The sequence below is a fragment of the Callithrix jacchus genome, chromosome 4 (genome assembly GCF_049354715.1).
Source record: "Callithrix jacchus isolate 240 chromosome 4, calJac240_pri, whole genome shotgun sequence".
Taxonomy (NCBI): Eukaryota; Metazoa; Chordata; class Mammalia; order Primates; family Cebidae; genus Callithrix; species Callithrix jacchus.
Window position 1 is genome coordinate 34,301,996 of NC_133505.1, and position 12,261 is coordinate 34,314,256.

Genomic DNA, 12,261 nt, shown 5'->3' on the forward strand with positions numbered 1-12,261 from the left:
TTGAGACAAACCTTTAATCTTTTGGCACAAGATTATTTTGCCTGGGGCAGAAAATTTGAGTCTCAGACTCAGGATGAAAATGTGACTTCATTGATCAAGTATTCATTTTCATTGTAGGCTTTCTTTATGTCATTTACTTCCATCTGCAACCGAGGCCAGATTTTCTTCTCTTCATCCAACTCAGACAATAACTGTTTAATCTCCCATTTCTGCTGGTCCTTCATGTTCTCCCCTCACGGACCTGTGTCCTTAGCTCTTCTATGGCTGCCAGGCTGCTGGCTGCAGGCTCCATCTTTGATTTCCCTTCCGTGCTGAACAGAGATGGGGAGTTGGCTCTGTGTCCAGCTGTTTCCAAACAGGATGACAATGGGGAGGAGGCAGTCAAGGACAGATGGGCTGGCCCACCACCAGCTGCTGCCCTGGTTTAAGCAGCAGGGATGCTTTGTTTTCAGACACTTGGGATATGGTAACAGACTTGGAAATTTTCTTTGGCGTGTCCACTCCTCTGTGCGCAAGTGGAATGTGTTCCTCCTTATCCTCTTCAGGACTTGAGGAGTCGAAGATATCAGGGCTTGAAAGGGATGAAGATGTGAGGGACTGGGATGGTGGCCGCCTCCCCGTAGCTTTTGGTCTGCTTGTGGTCGGATGACTGAGTTTCTCAGTATGACACCATGGAGTTAAAATCTTCTAGGTCAATGTCATTGCTGTGGTCCAAGAGATCTTTCTCCAAGATGCCAGAAAGCCAACTGCCCACCAAGTCAGTCTTCAGACCATCACTTCTGGTGTGTGTCAGTGGACCCACTGGTAGCTCTGGCCTTCTTGGGAGCAGGGCCCAGTCTCCTGAGGGAACTGGTCTTAGGTGGCCGAGGCTTTTTGGTGGTATGGCAGCAACGGAGGGCTTCTGGAATCCAGTTTTGGCTCTGTCTCTGGTCTTTTTCTTCTGTTCTGTTGGGAAGCATTTCTGGTCTTTCAGGAGGTATCTTTTTAAGTTCATGTTTTCTCTCAGTGGTACCTGTCCCTTGTTTGATGACAGGAGCTGGTGGAGGCAGTGATTTCTTGGGTCTATTCCCTTCCTTTTCAGAGTCCAGTGGAAATAACTTTATGAAGTTATTGTGGAACACGCCTCAACTGCCGTTCAGCTCTCCTTCCCACCAGCCTACCTCAATGCAGCCCGTATTGATGAGAGTGACTATATCTCCTTCTTTGATTGTGATTTCATCATTATTCTGTGCCTCATATGGAAATATTACTTTGCAGTAATCCTTGCTCTTTGTCCTGCTGCCCATTTCTGTTTTTGAGGAGGCTGGAGTTGCCAGAGTTGCAGGTAACTTCTTCCCAATAGTCCTTTCCACCCACCGCAAGTCATTTTCTACTTCAATTGATCTTGGTCTTAGTTTAATTGGCTTGTTTTTGAAAATGTCTCCAAAGCCCACTCCTTTAACTTTTTTGGGCTGGATTGCTGCAGTCACCACTGTCCCGTAGGCACCTTCAGACTTGGTGCTGCTTGAGTCACCCCCATCACTCTCAGAGCCTGTGGTTTCCCTTAAACTTGACTTGGACAGACTCATCCTGGGAAATGCCAAATTTATCTGACTACTCTGACAACTTCTTGATGAGGTTAGAAGGAAACATTCCAGTCTTCCCGTTGAGAACATGGGAGTCGGAACAAGGTTGCAGAAAAATAGGAATGCTTTTATGTTCTTGGTGGAAACATAAATTTGTTCCATGATTGTGGAAGACAGTGTGGCAATTCCTCAAATTTTAGAACCGGAAATACCATTTGACCCAGCCATCCTTTTACAGGGTATATACCCAATGGAATATAAATTATTCTATTATAAAGATACATGCATGTGTATGTTCATTACAGAACTATTGACAATAGCAAAGACATGGAATCAACCCAAATGCCCATCAATGATGAACTGGGTAAAGAAAAGATGGTACATATACACCATAGAATAATATGCAGCCATGAAAAGAAATAAAATCAAGTCCTTTGCTTGATTTCATTTCTTTTTATGGCTGCATGAAAAGATATGGGTGAAGCTGGAAGCCATTATCCTCAGCAAATTAACACAAGACAGAAAACCAAACCCCATATGTTCTCACATAATATTGGGAGCTGAGCAATGAGAACACATGGACAAGGGGAAAGGAACAATACACACTGGGCCCTGTTGAGGGTGGGCAGTGGTGGCGGGAGCATTAGGAAAAATAGCTAATGCCTGCCGGGGTTAATACCTAGATGATGGGTTGATAGGGTCAGCAAACCACCATGGCACACGTTTACTTATGTAACAAACCTGCACATCCAGCACCTGTACCCTGGAACTTAAAGTTAATTAAATTAAAAGACAAGCTTAAAGCATTAATGAAAAACAATTAGATTTTAAAAAGCCTTTGAATTACAAAATCTTGAAAGAATAATTTTAATTTTGCTTTTAACATATATGCAAATCCTATAATACTGCTCCCTTCCAGAGGTGCAGCTTAATTCTCTCTCTTGAGTGTGGCTTGGATTTAATGATGCATTTCTGATATGGCCTGGCTCTGTGTTCCCACACAAATCTCATCTTGAATTGTCTTATGAATTGTAATCTGACATATTGGGGTGGGACCACATTGGACGTGATTGTATCATGGGGACGGTTCCCCTATGCTGTTATAATGATAGTGAATTCTCATGAGATCTGATGGTTTTACAAGGGGCTTTTCCCTGCTTCACTCTACATTTCTCTCTCCGGCCACCATCTGAAGAAGGACATGTTTGCTTCCACTTCTGCCATGAGTGTAACTGTCCTGGGGCAGCCTCCTCAGCCATTTAGAACTGTGAGTCAATTAAACCTCCTTTTCTTATAGACTACCCAGTCTCAGGTATTTCTTTATAGCAGTGTGAAAATGAGCTAATGCAACTTCTAACTGATAAAGTAATTATGACATAACAGCTTTTCACTCTGGGTGTGGAAGATAAAGATCACTGTGGCTTCTACTTTCTCTCTCTCTTTCTCTCTCTCTGGGATCATGAGCTCTGGGGAAAGCCAGCTGCTGTCCCATAACCTGCCCTGCAGGAAGGTCTATGTGGCTAAGAACCGAGGACTTCTGGAACCAGACAACAAGAAACTAGGCCTTTTCCAACAGCCATGTTTCATGTGAATCCTCAGCCCCAGGGAAACACTCAGATAATGCAGCCTTTGTACCGGACTACAACCTTGTGAGACACCCTGAGCCGGAAGCACTCAGGAAAACCTCTCCTGGATTCCTGACCATTGGAAACTGTGGGAGATGATGAATATTTGTTGTTCTGAGCTGCTATGTGTTACATAATTTGTTATGCAATAGTAAATAACTAATAGATTTTCACAAGAGAGGATGGGATTATTCCACATTAATTTGCATGTGCTCTAAATTTGTCATCATCAACCATCATTAGTGAGACAAGGTCTCACTCTGTCACCCATGATGGAATGTAGTGGCATGACCACCATTCACTGCAGTGCTGACCTCCGGGCTCAAGGGGTCCTCTGACCTCAGCCTCCTGAGTAGCTGGGACAACAGGCATGAACCACCATGCCTGGCTAATTTTCTAATTTTTTGGCAGAGATGAGGGTTTGCCCATGTTTCCCAGGCTGATTTTGAACTTCTGGAGTCAATGGATCCACCTTCCTCTGCCTTCCACAGTGCTAGGATTGCAGGCATGAGCCACCACACCTGGCCTAAATTAATTGTAAGATACTAAATATATAACTTGGATGTAAAAGGTAAGAATTTCCATGGCTGAAGAGAATGTATTTTATTACCATTCACAGTGATCACTTTACTTGAACTTCAATTTCCAACTGTGTCTCAATTAAACACAAAAGGAAGGTCCAATCCTTGCTAGGCTGATTCTGTGATACCCCCAACAACCACTTCCTGGTCATTCACCTTCCCCCAGTTATTCAACCAACTCTAATGCAGGCCCTGCTGTGAGGGGATTCAGCAGATATAATTAAGGGCCTCAATTAGTTGACTTTAGGCTGGGTTTATCCTGCTTGCACTGTCCTAATCAGCTGAGCCCTTGAAAGCCTGGGTTCTTCTTGAGCATAGAGATTCACGGTGTGAGAGGGATTCAGTATGAGGGGTTCCTCCACTGTGGGCTTTGAAAATGAAGGGGCTGGGTAGGCAAGAATGCTGGTGGGCACCAGGAATTGACCACATCCATCCCTGTTCTCTACCTTCACAGCCAGCAAGGAACAGGAACCTCAGTCTTACAACTGCCAAAAACTGCATTCTGACTCCTCTGTATAAGCCTGAAGGATGATTCAAAATGAAAACACAGCTTTGGGAAGCACAGAACAGAGATTCCATCCACATCAGGCCAGGATTTCTGATTGAGGAACTATAAACAGATAAATGGGTGTTGTTAGGCCAGGCGTGGTAGCACCTGTAATCGTAACATTTGAGGAGCTGACACAGGAGGATCACTTGTAGCCAGGAGTTTGAGACCACCAGCATAATATAGTGAGACCGTTATCTCTACAGTTTTTTTTTCTTTAATTGGTTGAGTGTGGTGGTACTTGCAGTCCTAGCTGCTCTGAAGACTGAGGCAGGAGGATCCCTTGAGTTTGAGGCTGCAGTGAGCCGTGATCATGTGACTGCACTTCACCCTGGATGACAGAGGGAGACTTTGTCTCTAAAAATAAATGAATGAATACAATAAATGCGTGTTGTTTAAAGCCAATATTTTCAGTAATTACACAATCTTATAAAATTCATACACAGGCTCAACAGACTTATGGAATGAATTGATGAATTGATACACACACTAGTTACATAAAATAAAATCTGTCAACTTTTTCAGTGTTTTACATTTTATAATTTTCTGTGATACAACTTAATACACTCATATTTCATTCAGGCAGTCAATAAAAATTAATTTAGTGCCCACAATGAACCAGGTCTGTCCTCATATGCTCACATGCCTGACATTCTGGAAGTTTCATAAGACCAAGGAGCCACTGGAGTGTTTTAAGTGGAGAAATGACATACTTTGATTCACAATAGCAAGACCAGCAAGACCATTGTGGAGAGAACAGTCATGTAGCAGATAAGGAGACAGTGCTAGCGCCACAATTCAGGAGTGACAGGGTGGTGGGGACAAAAGGGAGAGGAGGGCCTGAGGGATAAGAGGGATGGAGGGAAGGGCTGGAGAAGCAAGAGGTGAAGGAAAGGAGCAGAGGGAAGGAAATCGAAAGCAACAGAATTCTTAGGTTTAAACACATTGTTTTATGGATTTTTAACACATCCATCTACAGAGCCTGCAAGGGTGTTCTTTGCAGTTGACCTTTAATACCTTTTGTAGGTCTCCCAAAAACTAATAGTTTTTTATGTTAATCAGCTTTAAATAAATATTAAGTGTTTCTATAAAATATGCACACACCACTTAAATGTGGCAACTTTCTAAAAACAGGCAGGGCATGAGCACTGGTGAGGGGCCTTGTGACCGCCTTGAACACTTGCAACGGTGAGGTGAACGAAGTCTGTACTGGCTCCTGGTTGCAAAATACAGTAACACAGTGAGCTACTTTGGACTGAAGAGATGTCCTGGACCCACACAGTAACTCAGGGCTATGGAATAAAGGTAAATTTAAAATACAACAAGCTGAAGTCACAGATACATTATCTGGGAAAGTGAAACAGGAGCTTTGTGAGTCCTGTTGTAATGCTTTTAGACACATTTGCATATGAAGGAGCCAAAGTCACTTTTTTTTACCGATTAGATTCCTGATCATTCAGGGGTTACCGAGATTCTGCTGCCCACTGTAGTTAATAAACAAAAAGCAAACTGGTCTCGATGCTATCTCATGGGTTAAGGCACAACTTTACCGGATTTAAACAAAACAAAACACCCTGTTTCTACACCTCCATTCCCAGAGGGAGCTCACTCTCTGGCACCAAGCTCCATGGGGTGAGTTTTCTTCTAGAAGAGTCCAGGGGGACAAGTAAGGAATGGGAGGCAGGAAGTCCAGTTCAGGGACTGGGATGCAGGGATAAAAGTGGAAAGAGAGGGACGGGTCCCGTGCTGAGTGTTTCTCTCTGGTTTCTCAGCAGCTCCTGGGCCAAGACTCAAGGAGACATTGAGACAGAGTGCTTGGCACAGGAGGAGCTGGGTCAGGGCGAAGTCCCAGAGCCCCAGACGTGGCTCTCAGGGTCTCAGGCCCCAAAGGAGGTGTATGGATTGGGGAGGAGCCGCGTTGGGAATTCCTCATCTCCGCAGTTTCTCTTCCTCTCCTCGTGTCGGGGACCTTCTTCCTGGATACTTACGACGTCAACCCAGTTCCCACTCCCATTGGTGTTGGGTTCCTAGAGAAGCCAATCAGCTCACCGCGGTCCAGGTTCTGAAGTCCCGAGTCTCCCAGGGCGCCGCGAACCACCCATGGCGCCCCGAACCCTCCTCCTGATGCTCCCGGGGGCCCTGCCCCTGACTGAGACCTGAGACCTGACTGAGACCTGAGCAGGTGAGTGCGGGTTCGCAAGGGAAATGGCTTCTGTGGGAGGAGCGAGGAGCCCGCCCTGCGGGAGCGCAGGATTCGGGGAGCCGCGCCGGGAGGAGGGTCGGGGGGTCTCAGCCCCTCCTCGCCCCCAGGCTCCCAGTCCATGAGGTATTTGAGCACCCCTGCTTCATCTCCGTGGGCTACATGGACGATACGCAGATCGCGCGGTTCCACAGAGACACCTCGAGTCCGAGGATGGAGCCGCTGGCGCCGTGGATGGAGAAGGAGGGGCCGCAGTATTGGGACCTGGGGACACGGATTTTCAAGGACGCCGCACAGAGTTTCCGAGTGAACCTGCGGAACCTGCGCAGCTACTACAACCAGAGTGAGGCCGGTGACTGACGCCTTTCCGGGGCGCAGGTCACGACCCCTCCCGGTTCCCGACGGCCGGCCTGGGTCACCCCGAGTCTCCCGGTCCGAGAGCTACCCCGAGTCTGGCGGACACCCCCAGACCCTCGACCTGGGAGAGCCCCAAGCCCCTTTACCCGGTTTCGTTTCCAGTTTAGGCCAAAATACCAGCGGATTGGACGGTGGCGGGGCTCGGTGGGTGGGGCCAGGGTCCCACACCCTCTGGGAGATGTAATGCTAGAACCTGGGGCCGGAAGGGCTCCTTCTCCACGGATATCACCAGTTCCCCTATGACGGCAAGGATTACCTCGCCCGGAACGAGGACCTGCGCTCCTGGACCACCGCGGACCTGGCGGCTCAGATCACCCAGCGCAAGTGGGAGGCGGACAATGTGGCAGAGAAGGTGAGCGCCTACCTGGAGGGCAGGTGCCTGGAGTGGATCCGCAGACACCTGGAGAACTGGAAGGAGACACTGGAGCGTGCGGGTACTAGGGTCAACAGGGCACCTCCCTGATCTCCTGTAGAACTCCCAGGCTGGCCTCGCACAAGTAGGAGAGGAAAATGGGACCAACACTCGAATATCGCCCTCCCTCTGGGCCTCAAAAATTCTCCTGGGTTTCCAGATCCTATGCCAGAGAATGACTCTGAGGGACCGCCCTGCTCTCTGATACAATTAAGGAATGAAGTCTCTGAGGGAGTGGAGGGGAAGTCAATCCCTGGAATACTGATCAGGGTTTCCCTTTGATCCCACAGCAGCCTTGGGCACTAAGCCATTTCCTCTCCGGCCTGGTTCTCTGCTTCACGCTCAATGTGTGTGCAGGTCTGACTCCAGCTCCTCTGAGTCCCCTGGCCTCTACTCAGGACAGAACCAGCAGTCCCTCCTCCTCCGCTGGGAGACTAGAACTTTCCAAGGAATAGATTATCCCAGGTGCCTGTGTCCAGGCTGGTGTCTGGGTTGTGTGCGCCATTCTCCACACCAGGTGTCCTCTTCATTGTCAGGATGGTCACATGAGTGCTGCTGGAGTGTCCCATGAGGAATGCAAAGTGCCTGAGTTTTCTGACTCTTCCCTTCAGATGCCCCCAAGACACATGTGACTCACCACCCCATCTCTGACCATGAGGCCACCCTGAGGTACTGGGCCCTAGGCTTCTAACCTGCAGACTTGGCAGCGGGATGGGGAGGACCAAACCCAGGACATGGAGCTTGTGGAGACCAGGCCCATAGGGGACAGAACCTTCCAGAAGTGGGTGGCTGTGGTGGTGCCTTCTGGAGAAATGCACCTGCCATGTGCAGATTGAGGGGCTACCCGAGCTCCTCTCCCTGAGATAGAGTAAGGAGGGAGATGAGGGTGTCATGTCTCTTAGGGAAAGCAGGAGCCTCTGGAGCCTTTCAGCAGGGTCAGAACTGGGGCCTGGGGGTCAAGAACCCTCACTTTCCCCTCTTTTCCCAGAGCCATCTTCCCAGCCCACCATCCCAATTGTGGGCATCGTTGCTGGCCTGGCTGTCCTTGGAGCTGTAGTCACTGGAGCTGTGGTCGCTGCTGTGATGTGGAGGAAGAAGAGCTCAGGTGAGGAAGGGGTTAGGAGTGGGTCTGAGATTTCTTGTCCCACTGAGGGTTCCAAGCCCCAGGTAGAAGTGTGCGCTGCCTGGTTACTGGGAAGCATCATCCACACTCATGAGCCGACCTAGCCTGGGCCCTGTGTGCCAGCACTTACCCTTTTGTAAACCACCTGTAACAATGAAAGACAGATGTATCACCTTGATGATTATGGTGATGGGGACCTCATCCCAGCAGTCACCAGTCACAGGGGACTGTCCCTGCTGAGGACAGTCCTTAAAAGGGCAGTTGGTCCAGTACCCACATCTGCTTTTCTTGTTTTTTTTTGATCCTGCTCTGGGTCTGCAGCCACATATTTCTGGAAACTTCTCTGGGGTCCAAGACTATGGGGTTCTTCTAGGACCTCATGGCCTTGCCACCATTCTGGCCTCTCACAGAATATTTTCTTTCCACAGATAGAAAAGGAGGGAGCTACTCTCAGGCTGCAAGTAAGTGTGAAGGAGGCTGATACCTGAGATCACTGGGATATTGTGGTCAGGAGCCCATCGGGGGGCCTCACCCAGCCCACAATTCCTCCTATAGCTGCATCTCCTGTGAGTTCTGACCAGGTTCTGTGTTTGTCCTATCCCAGGCAATGACAGTGCCCAGGGCTCTGATGTGTGTCTCATGTCACCTTGTAAAAGTGAGACCTTGAGGACCCTGATGTGTGTGGGTATTGGGGAGAACAGTGTACACAGCTGTGCTATGGGGTTTGTTTGAGTGGGATGTATTGAGCATGTGATGGGCTCTTTAAAGTGTCACCCCTCACTGTGACTGACATGAATTTGTTCATGAATATTTTTTCTAGTGTGAGACAGCTGCCTTGTGTGGGACTGAGAGGCAAGTTTTGTTCACACCTTCCCTTTGTGACTTCAAGAACCCTGACTTCTCTTTCTGAAAAGGCATCTGAATGTGTCTGTGTTCGTATAGACATAAAGTAAGGAGGTAGGGAAACCAGCCCAGCCCCGTGTCCACCATGACCCCTTCCCTATGCTGTCCTGCATTTCTTCCCTGATCACCTTTCCTGTTCCAGAGACCTGGGGCTGTCATATTTCCATCTCTATCTCAACTTTACGGTACAATGAGTTGTGACTTCTTACTTTCCTATTAACGTTAGGATCTGAGTACAGTTTACTTTTTCAGATTATTTCCATGAGAGGTTGATGGGTTAATTAAATAAGAAGATTCCTGAAATTTGAGAGACAAAATAAATGGAAGACCCAAAAACCTTCCACAGTACACATGTTTCCTGTGCTGACTTGTTGCACAGGATGGAGTAGACAGGGCTGTGCCCAGTGGGTGTGAAGGCCACTGTGGGCTATATGTGGTCACTGCTTGGCTGGGTCATCTTTGCTGCTCCATTGTCCTTGGTCCTTCAATAGAACCTTGTCTTACCACAACCTGTGATCACAGGGACTTGGATATCACTTAGTGTGGTTCCTACACATAGAAGCCCTTGTGGTATCAAAAGACAAATTTTCAGATTCCTGTACCTCACCCTCCTTCCATGTCTCTGTTTTGGATTGTATTTTCCAAATTTCCCCAATCTTCTTAAAGAAAGCAGATTCGGAAACTTGCAGTGAAGAGGGGTCCCATGAATTTTCATCATAGGTAACTTTCTGTTGGAACTCCTTCTGCTCTCTCTCCTACTCTTCTTCCTGCCCGAGTTGTAGTAATCCTAGTGCTGCCTCCAATTGAAACTCATGGATTTACAAAGCAGAGTCTGACTTAGATTCATATGTGGTTAAAAAATTTGACCCATAAGCCTAGGGTTATCTTTCCTGAAGAGAAAAATATGGTTGTGTGCTGTAGCGTGTAGAAGGGATTTGTGAGAGGAGGGTGGGAGGGAGGGAGGACACACACACAGCCCTGGTGAAAAAAGCTCTGGTGGCACTGATGTCAGTGTGAGATGATGTTTCTGTGCAACTGCCACAAAACAGCATTTGGCCTCAGGCTACATTAATAAAGATATTGCCTTTAGAATAGGGAGGTACCCTACAGTGATCAATCATTCAACTGACATTTGTTGTCTTCTAGGTGTATGACTGTTTCCACATGTAGAAAACATCATTAACGTTAAAACAGAAAAAAATTCAGATTTCCAGTGTATATGTTTTAGATGCAAGCTCGTCCAACTTGTGGCTCACAGGCTGCATGTGATCCAGGACAGCTTTGAATCTGAAGACAAAATGTTGTCTTCACCCAGCTGTTTTGCTGGGTGGTCAGCATGAGCCTTGTTGAAAATGTGACCTTTGGAGAGAATGATCCAAGATGGCTGATTGCTAACATCTTGGGATTGCAGCTCCCAGTGAAAGCACAGAGAACGAGAGGACGCCACACTTTCAGGTAAATTTTGGTCGCTCACGGAGCAGAAGATACCCAGTGGAGGAGCCACACAGGTCACCAGTGAGACTCTTGTGGCCGGCGCAGCGGTTTTGCCGGCACCTCGGTGTGGCAGCTCTTGGTGCAGAGTAAACAGGACTGGTTCCCCTTCTGACTGAGGTTTGGAGCTCCGGGAAGGCAGAGTCACCTATTATGGACTCAAGAAGGAAGTCAGACTGGAGATTCCCGGGCAGAAAAGCACCATCAGTCTTAACGCTGCTGTTTTGGCTGGCGCAGTGGGTTGCTCATATTTCAACCCTGGGAATTAACAACTTGGACGCCCACTCAGAGACCTAATCTGAAAGTTGGTAATTACAAAGATGACAGGTGGATAAATTTTCAATGATGGGAAGAAACCAGTGTAAAAAGGCTGAGAATACTCCAAATCAGAATGCCTCTCCCTCTACAGAGGATCACAGTTCCTCATCAACAAGGGAACAAGGTTTGATGGAGAATGAGCACATCCCATTAACAGAGTCAGGCTTCAGGGATAATAAGAAACTTCTGTGAGTTAAAAGAACATGTTGTAGCCCAATGTAAAGAAACTAAGAACTTTGAAAAAAGGTTTGACAAAATCCTAATGAGAATAGACAACTTAGAGAGGAATATAACTGAATTAATGGAACTGAAGAATACAATACAGGAACTCCGAGAAGTATGCAGAGGTTTAAACACTCGAATTGTTCAAGCTGAAGAAAAGATATCAGAGGTCGAAGTCCAATTAAATGAAAGAAAACAAGAAGACAAGATTAGAGAAAAAAGGATAAAAAGAAATGAGCAAAGTCTCCAAGAAATGTGGGACTATGTGAAAAGACCAAATTTACATTTGATAGATGTACCTGAATGTGACGAAAAGAATGAATCCAAGCTGGAAAATATTCTTCAGGATATTATTCAGGAAAATTTTCCTAAACTAGCAAAGCAGGTCAATATTCAACCCCAGGTAATACAGAGAACACCACAAAGATATTCCTCAAGAAGAGCAACCCCAAGGCACATAATCATTAGCTTCACCAGGATTGAAACAAAGGAGAAAATACTAAGGGCAGCCAGAGAGAAAGGTCAGATTACCCACAAAGGGAAATCTATCAGACTTATAGCAGATCTCTCAGCAGAAACTCTACAAGCCAGAAGAGAGTGGGGGCCAATATTCAACATCCTTCAAGAACAGAATTTTCAGCCCAGAATTTCATATTCAGCCAAACTAAGCTTCACAACTGAAGGAAAAATAAAATCTTTTATGAACAAGCAAGTACTCAGAGATTTTATTACCACCAGGCCTGCTTTACAAGAGCTTCTGAAAGAAGCATTACACACAGAAAGAAACAACCAGTATTAGCCTTTCTAAAAACATACCAAAAAGTAAAGAGCATCAATATAAAGAAGAATTTTCATCA

At 46.9% G+C, this 12,261-nt stretch overlaps 1 non-coding gene and 2 pseudogenes across 1 annotated transcript in view; 1 reads left to right on the forward strand and 2 right to left on the reverse strand.

The window, feature by feature from the left end:
- The window catches only part of LOC103792335 (large ribosomal subunit protein uL4), a 521,713-nt gene that overhangs the window by 18,310 nt on the left and 491,142 nt on the right, over positions 1 to 12,261 (reverse strand). The window lies entirely within an intron of this gene.
- LOC118151093 (SH3 domain-containing kinase-binding protein 1 pseudogene) lies at positions 69 to 1,286 on the reverse strand (annotated as a pseudogene).
- On the forward strand, positions 6,681 to 7,769 carry LOC144582391 (class I histocompatibility antigen, Gogo-C*0203 alpha chain-like; annotated as a pseudogene).